The sequence below is a fragment of the Schistocerca piceifrons genome, chromosome 4, assembly GCF_021461385.2.
Source record: "Schistocerca piceifrons isolate TAMUIC-IGC-003096 chromosome 4, iqSchPice1.1, whole genome shotgun sequence".
Taxonomy (NCBI): Eukaryota; Metazoa; Arthropoda; class Insecta; order Orthoptera; family Acrididae; genus Schistocerca; species Schistocerca piceifrons.
Window position 1 is genome coordinate 761,730,266 of NC_060141.1, and position 11,301 is coordinate 761,741,566.

An 11,301-nucleotide genomic window follows, 5' to 3' on the forward strand; every position below is an offset into this window, starting at 1 on the left:
ACGACATATCATTAGTTAAAGACCATTCAAACGCCAAGATCGCAAAAAATATTTTTTTTATTCAAGACAACCGGTTTCAACAGTCTTAGCTGTGATCTTCAGGCACTGAACATTTTTTTGTAGTAAAACGTGTTAATTTTACGCTGACCTCAGTCACAAGATGTCAGGTGGATAAAACTCAGCGGATTAGAATGGCATACTGTTATAATGTGCTGAGTTATATCCACTTGACATCTTGTGCATCAGGTCAGCGTAAAATAAACACGTTTTGCTACAAAAAAATTTTAATGCCTGAAGATGACAGCTAAGACTGTTGAATCCGGTTATCTTGAATAAAGAAAATATTTTCTGCGACCTTGGCTTTTGAATGTAAAACAGGTCGCCCTTCAGTGTTCTCATAATGAGAAAACTGAAACTTATCATTGCCGTGGCTCGTTTGGGGAATACTCGCCAGGTGCAGCTTGCTTGTTGATATGCAGTCACCGCTTATAGACCTTGTCAACCACCTACAGAAACACGACAGACATAGTGGGATTGCATTTGTAAAGGAAAGGAGGGAGGAAATGCTAGGGTTTAACGTGCCATCGAGGACGAGTTCTTTAAACATGGAGCACTTGTTCAGTAGTAACCAAAATTATATCAGTATGTACGTCATTTGCAGACTAGTAATTATAACTATTACAAGTTGTATGTTTTTAGGTTGGTTAGTACCTCCCAGTCCACGTCGCAGGGGCAACAAATCGGGTTTTGAAATGTACACCCGTTACACGCTGCATACTTGAATATATTTATTTTCTCGAGGAAATAAATCTTGATGTTTCCAAATGTGTAGCCGACACTTTCGCTATTCTTTCAATTTTCAGACGTTTGGGAAATGTATCACGCACCCTTTGTCAAGAACATCCAATTGCGAATTTGTTTTAACCATCAACAATGCTCACTATCATTCCTAGTTCCTAACGGTGTTAGTACACTCAGACATACTTTAGGACGGGCAGTATGTCATAACCTCACTTTCAGCGTCCGGTAACGGGTTCGATTCCCGGCAAGGTTGGGAATTTTCTCTGCCCGCGGAGTGCGTGTTTTTGTTCTCCTCGTCATTTCATCATCATTATCATTCGTGACAGTCGCTAGATTGGATCGTGTAAAATACTGGATTGCGTAAAAATTGGGACTCTCTACGGGAGCTGTTGACCGCTCAGTTGAGCGCCCCACAAACCAAACATCAGCATCATCATCATCATCATCAAACCGGCCGGTACTTGGCTAAGCGACGTGACACTATATTAATGTTCTGTTTAGTGCGACGACAGCAGCATTTGACAGTGACGTCCCCTGTCGTTCTACTGACTTCCAGCTTGAATCGAGCTTTCGGTGATTTAGAAAAAGGACGGTAAATGTAAATCTGCATACTTGGGTGGGGGATCCGTGAGTCGCCACGCTCGGTTGGGGTCTTCCTCCTAAAGTCATATATCATAGGCTCAAAATCATGGCCAGTAGCATTCTCAAAATATTTTAATTAACCCAGAACGAAACTTCCATCCTACAATGAAGTGTGCAGGTGTTTTGAAACTGACTCTGCCATCTATGCACGATTTACGACATCCCAGCCCCAGCGGCCGGAGTGGCCGTGCGGTTATAGGCGCTGCAGTGTGGAGCCGAGCGACCGCTACGGTCGCAGGTTCGAATCCTGCCTCGGGCATGGATGTGTGTGATGTCCTTTGGTTAGTTAGGTTTAATTAGTTCTAAGTTCTAGGGGACTGATGGCCTCAGCAGTTAAGTCCCATAGTGCTCAGAGCCATTTGAACCATGCCAGCCCCCATCCCTCTCGCAGTACGTCTCTCCTGCTCTCCATATTACTCAGAAATTTTTATGCCTGACTTGTGTGAGTAACATACGTCGAACAAGGAATATTGCGGAGGAACAGGTTAAACGTATCCAGAATGAATCTTCCATTTCGCACAGGAATTTACACCGTTTTGATAGTATTAGTCCCGTCAGACACGCAGGAGAACTTGTGTGCAGTTTGGAATGTAGGGGATGAGGCACTGGCAGAAGTAAAGCTGAGAGGACGTGTCGTGAATCGTGACTGGGCAGCTCACTCGGTACAGCATTTGTCCGAAAGGCAAGATTCCTTGTTTTGAGACTCAGCAAGGCACTCAGTTTTAATCTCCCATCAAGTCTTGTTTTAATTAATGTTGGTTAAATTTCAAGTTTCTAACACAAGTGGCACAAAGCGTCTGCATTCTTTTGTTCTTCGCCATTGCGTCCGAACACGACCAAATTCCCTTCAACGATTTTCTTGACACGGAAACGAACCGTATTCAGAGAAGTAGTGCGGCGGCACTGCCCTTGCACAGGCAGCAGAAGTGACTGGCTTTCTACTGCGATGACGTGAGGCTTGCAGCAGAACGGGTCCGGCTGTGAGAGCGCCGTGCGTGTGACCTGCTGAAGAGGGGACGGCTGATGCAACATCCCAGGCCACGGCACGCCTGCGCCATCCGGGTCGAGCGGAGAGAGAGAGAGAGAGAGAGAGAGAGAGAGAGAGAGAGAGAGGTGGGGGGGGGGGGGGGGGAGTCGAGTGTCCTCTGCCACAAGATGTTACATTTGTAATTTGTACTGACCCTCACACTTCTTACTAGGCATTCTTCAGATTTTACCATTACATTCATTATAGCACAAGTATTAAAACAGATCTTATATTTAATATGTAATTTAACATTTAGAAATGCCAATGGCGGAGAAAGGACAGTGATTCGCGGAGAGCAGATTATAAGAGCTAATTACAAATATTGGTATACTTAAACTCTATGCTGTGCTTATCTTAGTGTCTGGCACAGATTCCGTTCGCAAAGCGCACGACCTGCCCGTTGTCTATACGCAGTCACTGTGAAAACTATCGAGTATTATCTCAATTTTATCTGCAGGTTACTCAGTAATGCAGCGTCAGAAGGCTAGTCAGTTTACTGTGTCCTTTACTTCTCCTTAATTTAGTGCAAAACCTAACAAAGACGTTGACGTCCGATATGGAAAAATGCTATCTGCTCCGGCAGTTGATTTGACCGTAAGCTGCGCTATGTGGTTACAGCGTTCAGGTATGCAACATTGGTCTGCATGTTAAGAGTTGATGAAAGAGCACAAGGACCTTCTGACCTATGGACTTGCTCGTAATGTCAAATGATGGAACTAAGATGAATGTATATCTAAATTATTTACAGCCTACATATTTTCTTTAGCTCCTGGTACCATTGTATTGTATTGTATTGAAGAAGGTAATTAACAGCTTTATAGTGGACCATACAATCGGTTCCGTTCATATAGGAAGACAAGGTTATCGTACCATGTCTTTCTCGGTAACTAGAGCAAATGTTTTTATCACAAGTCTTTTGTCTTTCATAGGTGAGACGTTTTCGCACCAGTATTATTTTTGTTGTTCTATGTTTTCATTTATCTAAAATATCCTTAATTCCTTTGTGACGTTATTATGTTTCATTTCGTCTTTACGGCTATATATCCAACCCTCCTTCCACGAAATTCCACTTCCGCTGTATCAGTAGCTCTCTTCTCCTTTCCCCAGAGTCCGATACCCACAATAATGCAACAGGAAAGGCATTTAATTTCTATGTAATTTTTCGTTTGCACGGTATACGTTATATTTATAGTGACACGTAAGTTGGGATTTATTTAATTAGTTAATCAGTTACATGTTCTACAACTAATCTGAACGATTCTTTCATCGAAATGATGTGGAACGGCTCAGTTTACAGGATATGTTGGGTTGTTTCCGGGAAGAGACCAAACTGCGAGGTCATCGGTCTCATCGGATTAGGGAAGGACGGGGAAGGACATCGGCCGTGTCCTTTCAAAGGAACCATCCCGGCATTTGCCTGGAGCGATTTAGGGAAATCACGGAAAACATAAATCAGGATGGCCGGACGCGGGATTGAACCGTCGTCCTCCCGAATGCGAGTCCAGTGTGCTAACCACTGCGCCACCTCGCTCGGTACATGACTAGTGTTAACATTAGTGAACACATTATTTTTTTAGCTCTACTCATGCAACTACACTTAGAAAGAAGGTTCTTTTCTTTACTGGATGCTAGTTTTTAAGTAGAAATTGGTCTATGGAATAGAAGGCGCTGTCGAGGAGAAATAATATTTAAGTTAGATTTAAAAGTTTGCTGTGCTACCTGTCAGACATTTCATGTTAATGGGTAAAAGATTAAAGATTTTTCTCATATTGAACTCCTTTCTGAGCCACTAATAGCGTTAATAAAGGATAGAAAGGTAATTTTTCCGTCTACTGTTGTAGGTATGGACATTACTGTCCTCAAATTGTGATGGATTTTTTTGTGACGAATATCATTAGCGAATCTGCACTGTGACAATAATTGAATTATATGAAAAAATCTAAATTAGTTACAAACTATGGCGTGCACGCACTATATGACATGTAAACGTCACTACAGACTTTCGGATTTAGGTTATGACATGTTCAATATGCCTGCTATCAGTGGCGATGATGTGGCGCAGACGAATACCGAAATTCTGCATCACCCGCTGAAGTGTGTGAATATCGATGCTGTAGATGACCTCCTGAGTGGCTGTTTGCAGCTCAGAAATGGTTTTGAGGTTATTGCTGTACACCTTGTCTGTAATATAGCCCCACAAGAAGGACTCGCATGTGTTCAGATCCGGAGAATATGGCGTTCAATCGAGGCCCATGCTAGTGGTCTCCGGGTATCCCAGAGCAAGGATGCGGTCCCCAAAGTGCTCCTCCAGGAGATCAAACACTCCCCTGCTTCCATGGAGTCGAGCTCCGTCTTGCATGAACCACATCATATCGAAATCAGGGTTAGTTTGGATAATGGGGATGAAATCATCTTCCAAAACCTTCACGTAGCGTTCGGTAGTCACCGAGCCATCAGGGAATACCGCACCGATTATTCCGTGACTGGACACTGCACACCACACAGTCACCCGTTGAGGGTGAAGAAAGTTTTCAATCGTCAAATGCGGATTCTCAGTCCCCCAAATGCGCTGTACCCTGACACTTTCATGCGCAAATGGCCCACAAAGCGCGTGCGCATGCTCATACTAATTCGCATCACGCTCCGCGCCAATCGTGCAGTTTGAACGTCCTAACGCATGCATTTGAAATGCCTAGCTCCTTGAACAGGTATCTTCTTATTTCTCAGATCATCGACTCAGTCAGAGGATATCGGTCAGAAGCAAGAAGCACGTAATTACAAGTAGCTTACTGTGGTATAAAACAGCCTTCGTGGTGAGTATTGTGCCACTGATATTACGACTAGCAAGAGTTCGAAACTGGTAGACCGTGACTAGTAACTGTTTCCTGGTGTCTTTTATTTGAAAAGTGATCAAACATGGAAACCGATAATGGTCTTTCTAATAAAAGTCTATAAGGAAAGTTAGAAACTACCGACACAGTTTTGGTTAATACAACGACTTTGATAATTCAAGGAAAAATCGCGAAGTAACGGCAACTTCTAAAAGTTGGCTGTCGAATGTGGTGAAGTTTAATCGCACGACATGGCGTGAGTAAAACGTGAAAAGACAGTGCAGACTAAGACTATGACCGAATTGTGAACGCGTTAAAAATGTACGTAACAGGCCTGTCAGTTTATCACGGCGACAGCAAAGTCAACACGGTGAGCGTACCCTGAGCATCCGCACACAGCATCCAGCGGTGTGGTGTGCGCGCCGCCCTTGAGGCCTCCGGCAAGTGAATGCGGCTCTTTGTGTGATTCTGCTGTCGGCGTGAAATTAAGGAGGTGGAGTGGAGGCAGCAACACGACACCAGAGAGCGTCCCAAACGCGGTCAGTACAAGCCAGCCGGCCACTCCTTTAGCTCTCATCACTGACTTTGATCCTTCGTTACCGATGGAAGGAATGCAAATGCCCAGAAGAACTTGGTGCAGACTTAATCGTGTGAAGACTAACCACGGCAGGTGTAAGGCCATTCTCCACAAATGGAAACTCACTGATGCACCACGATGCGACTGTGGTGCAGAAGGACAAACAATCCTTCACCCGATCTCCGAATGTCCTGCGAGGAGGTTTAAAGGAGAATGGAGGGATATCATGAATGCTACTCCACATGCTGTTCAGGGGGTGACCTGCTTATATCTGGACTTGTAATTGCTGCAGTGGCTGTCTCCGTAATCTTTCGCATATTGTTGTTTGCAAACAATCATTTAATAATAGATGTGTAATTCGTTTATTATATTAATTAATAGTATGTGTGCAATTTTATCCTGTAGATGCCATACGCTAAATAAATAACTCCTTTAGCTTAACTGTTTACGTTTGGACGTAACTATACAAGGGATGACCTCCGTGCGGTCCAGCGTTGCAAGATGAAACATCACTTATTGCACGTACATGAGCACCACCGATGTCATCTCTGCTGGTCTATTTATTTACAGGTTGGGTAGATACACAAATCTGTGCGTCCCACTAGCGATGTGCCCTCCCGAACACAGTACTGCTTCTTTCGGAGGCATACCTTTGACGGATATCTGGTGGGTCACAAACATTTCCGGTTCTGCGCCACATTAAGTCTTTGGCCGCTCTGCGTGTTAAACCACAGCTCACCCGTGCAGAATGCAGTGCTCCACTGACCCGCGCTGTGGTGGGCAAGACAGTGTGCGAGGTCCTGAGGTTAGCAGTGTATTTAACACTAAATTCTTCTAGAATCTTCATATGGAAATCATGCTCTAAGCCCCCACCCCCCTTTCTAACTCCGACTTTTGCTGTTGCACATGGATTAAGAAGAAATGCGAACTGACTGTAATCGACCCTGCAAGTGAAGTAGAAAAGAGTTTGGCACCTGCAATAATTTAATTTGATAGAAATTAATTTGATAAAGGAAAGTTTCATTAACGTAGTGAGAAATGAAAGGGTTGCTCTACCGATCAACAGAATAAAAGTTCTCTCCAAAATAACAGTATGATTTATTATAACTAAACTCAAAATAATAAACAAAACACGTGAGACTTTTACAATACGTCAAATTGGTTGCTCAAATAAATGCTGTGAAGGTGAAGATGTCCATAAACTAGCTTGTGACATTTATGACCAAGTGGTATGTGGAACCAATTCTTTGGAACTCAAATCTTAAGAGAAACACCCAGCCAGCCCAACATTAATTGCTGCTACAGTAGTGATACCTCAGACAATGAACACCCAAGACAGAACAAAGTTAGAAAAGACGAACAGGCGCGCTCTGCTGAGCTCTGATTATCACCTAGCAAAATTCCCTGATTTGCCGGTGCTGCGGACGTACATTACCAAGCCGTCTTCTTAACTGCAAGGACAAGATCTGGCGTACCGCAGGCGATGGCTGGTTGCTTCGATGTCCCGTCGTGGTGATGATAATGTCGCGAGTATAGTCCAAAACAAATTATCCTGCTCTGGTTGTTCCAGACTAAAGACCTCCTAGCAACACAAATGCGCCTCTGAGGGAGACGAAGAAGGCTCGCTACACTATCACTGACGGTAAAGTGATTAATTTTAACAAGCGAAGTTACACAGTAACTTCGATACAGTCAACTTTAGCCAAAACTGCTCAAGACGGACAACATAGGCCGCTTGTACTCAGAACGCTCAATTGCCAACTGTACTCGGAAAGTTACGTTGAAGTCCAAACTTCAGTAACATCATCAAACAATTGAATTAAAGTAGCAGCATGGACTATCAGCTCGGAGACCGTGGGTGCGGTTACCCTTGGCGCTGCATCACAGACAGGAGCGCCTGCGACGGTTTACTTAACGACGAACCTGGGTGCACGAATGGCAAAAACGTCATTTTTTCGGATGAATCCAAGTTCTGTTTACAGCATCATGATGGTCGCATCCGTGTTTGGCGACATCGCGGCGGACGCACGTTGGAAGCGTGTATTCATCATCACCATACTGGCGTATCACCCGGCGTGATGGTATGGGGTGCCATTGGTTACACGTCTCGGTCACCTCTTGTTCGCACTGACGGCACTTTGAAGAGTGGACGTTACATTTCAGATGTGTTATGACCCGTAGCTCTACCCTTCATTCGATCCCTGCGAAACCCTACATTTCAGCAGGATAATGCACGACCGCATGTTGCAGGTCCTGTGCGGGCCTTTCTGGATACAGAAAATGTTCGACTGCTGCCCTGGCCAGCACACTCTCCAGACCTCTCACCAATTGAAAACGTCTGGTCAATGGTGGCCGAGCAACTGGCTCATCACAATACGCCTGTGACTGCTCTTGATGAACTGTGCTATCGTGTTGAAGCTGCATGGGCAGCTGTACCTGTACACGCCATCCAAGCTCTGTTTGACTCAATGCCCAGGCGTATCAAGGCCGTTATTACGGCCAGAGGTGGTTGTTGTGGGTACTGATTTCTCAAGATCTATGCACCCAAATTGCGTGAAAATGTAATCACATGTCAGTTCTAGTATAATATTGTAAGTAGGCTGTTTAGGTTTTTTTATTGGTAACGCCACCTCTGTATGAAAATCACTGGCTGTGCTGTGTGCAGTCTGTGGATGCTTTGCATTGTTGTAATACTCGCCATTGTAGTGTTGGTCAGTTGGATGTGAACAGCACGTAGCGTTGCGCAGTTGGAGGTGAGCCGCCAGCAGTGGTGGATGTGGGGAGAGAGATGGCGGAGTTTTGTAATTTGTCATGAATTGCTATGTATATTATGACTTTTGATGATACTAAGGTAAATACATTGTTTGTTCTCTATTAATATCTTTCATTTGCTAACTATCCCTATCAGTAGTTAGTGCCTTCCGTAGTTTGAATCTTTTATTTAGCTGGCAGTAGTGGCGCTCGCTGTACTGCAGTAGTTCGAGTAATGAAGATTTTTGTGAGGTAAGTGATTTCTGAAAGGTATAGTTTAATGTTACTCAGGGCCATTCTTTTGCAGGGATTTTTGAAAGTCAGATTGCGTTGCGCTAAAAATATTGTATGTCAGTTTAAGCACAGTCTTGTATAATTGTTCAAAGGGGACGTTTCAATATATTTGTCCAATGAATACCCGTTTATCACCTTCATTTCTTCTTGGTGTAGCAATTTTAATGATCAGTAGTGTAAGACGGGTAAAAGAACGGGCTCGCAAAATTACAGAGTAATATCGCTGCAGAATCGTTGAATATATCCTCAATTTGAAAATAATACATTTTCTTGAGAGTGAGGATCTTAATTTTACGATTAGCATGCTTTTAGACAGCATCGATTGTGCGAAACTCAGCTTGCCCTTTTCTCACATGAGGGGCAACAGGCAGATTCCATACTTCTAGATTTCCGGAAAACATTTTACACGGTGCCCCATTGCAAAGTGCTAACGAAGGTTCAGCATATATGTGAGTGGCTCGAAGGTTCCTTATGTAATAGAACCCAGACGGCGAGCGTTGAACAGAGACAAGGGTATCGTCAGAAGTGCCGCAGTGAAATGTGATAGGGCCGCTGTTGTTCCCTGTATACATGAAGAATTTGGCGGACGGGGTTGGCAGCAGTCTGGTTGTTTGCTGGTGATGCTGTGGTGTGCGGTAAGGTGTCGAAGTTGAGTGACTGTAGGAAGATACAAGGTGACTTAGACAAACTATCTAGTTGGTGTGTTGAATGGCAGCTAGCTCTAAATGTGGGAAAATATAAGTTAAAGCGGATGAGTAGCAAAAACAAACCTATGATATCCGGATTCGGATACAACATCAGCAGTGTACAGCTTGACACAGTCACGCCGTTTAAATACCTGGGCGTAACGCTGCAGAGCCACATGAAATGGAACTAGTATGTGAGGACTGTGGTAGGGAAGGCGAATAGTCGCCTGGAGAATTTTAGGAAAATGTGAACCGTATGTAAAGGAGACCTGTTCTTGAACAGTGCTGGAGAGTTTGGGATCCGTACAGCAGGGATTGAGGGGGGACATTGAAGCAATTCAGAGGCGGACTGTTAGATTTGTTACCGGTAGGTTCGAACGAGATGTAAGTGTTACGGAGGTGCTTCGGGAACTCAAACGTGAATCCATAGCGTGATGGCGACGTTCTTCTCGAAGTACACGATTGAGAAAGTTTAGAGAACCGGCATTTGAAGCTGACTGCCGAACGGTTCTACTGCCGCCAGTATACATTGCGCATAAGGACCACGAATATAAGACACGAGAAATTAGGGCTCATACGGAGGCAAATAAACAGTCGTTTTTCCCTCGCTCTATTTGCGAATAGAACAGGAAAGGAAATGACGAGTAGTGGTACATTGTAGTCTCCGCCCCGCATCGTACGATGGCTTGTGAAGTAACGACATAGATGTAAACGTAAACTTAGTCTCCCTATTAAGGTGTCACTCCATCCATTTATAGGCACCCAAAACTCGCGGAAGAATGTTGTTATTTATCGAGAAAACAAAAGACGGAACTCCTGCTGCTGACTACCTCTCGGTAAAAATCTTCGCATTAGCTCCTAATTTTCTCAGTGCAGCCGCTTTGTAATATTTCAGGCTTTACAGCCATCTCACACTGCTACAAGGAGCTCTTCTTAGAGCAGTTGAGAAGGCAGAAGTGGCAAGATGACATAATGTGGCGTGAGGTACTAATGACAAATGATTTGTTCGCTAAGGGTATCGTAAGAAAGACCACCTAAATTGTGGTCCTGCTCCGCGATTGGCTGCTGCGTTCGGAAGTTGCATGCCAAAATGAAGGAAGTCGGCCGTGCCCTTTTAATGCAACCAACCCGACATTTGCCTGGAGCGATTTAGGGAAATCACGGAAAACTTAAATCAGGATGGCCATACGCGGGATTGAACCGTCGTCCTCCCGAATGCGAGTCCAGTGTGATAACCAATGCGCCACCTCGCTCGGTCTCGTCTATTATTATTATTATTAGGCAAACTAAAAAATGGTTCAAATGGCTCTGAGCACTATGGGACTTAACATCTGAGGTCATCAGTCTTCTGGAACTTAGAACTACTTAAACCTAACTAACCTAAGGACATCACACACATCCATGCCCGAGGCAGGATTCGAACCTGCGACCGCAGCGGTCGCGCGGTTCCAGACTGTAGCGCCTAGAACCGCTCGGCCACTCAGGCCGGCGAGTTAGGCAAACTAAACACCGTATTCACTTACATTTGAAATGAAAGCATCTCTCAATAGCGTCCTATGTTTCCATTATTTCACAACTACTAATAACCAGCAGAATAATAAACTACTGCTAAACGAAAAGGCACACGAAGCACTCGGGTGATCTTCGGATCGCGCCTAACTTGGAAGGCGGGCGAAGTGGTTCGGCTGTAAG

The 11,301-nt window shown here is 44.4% G+C and overlaps 1 non-coding gene across 1 annotated transcript; it reads right to left on the reverse strand.

Moving 5' to 3' along the window:
• Positions 1-11,011: 11,011 nt before the first annotated feature.
• On the reverse strand, positions 11,012-11,095 carry Trnas-gga. Its single transcript is given in 2 exon segments — positions 11,012-11,046; positions 11,056-11,095. It is a non-coding gene; the product is annotated as a tRNA-Ser (tRNA).
• Between the last annotated feature and the right edge of the window lie 206 nt (positions 11,096-11,301).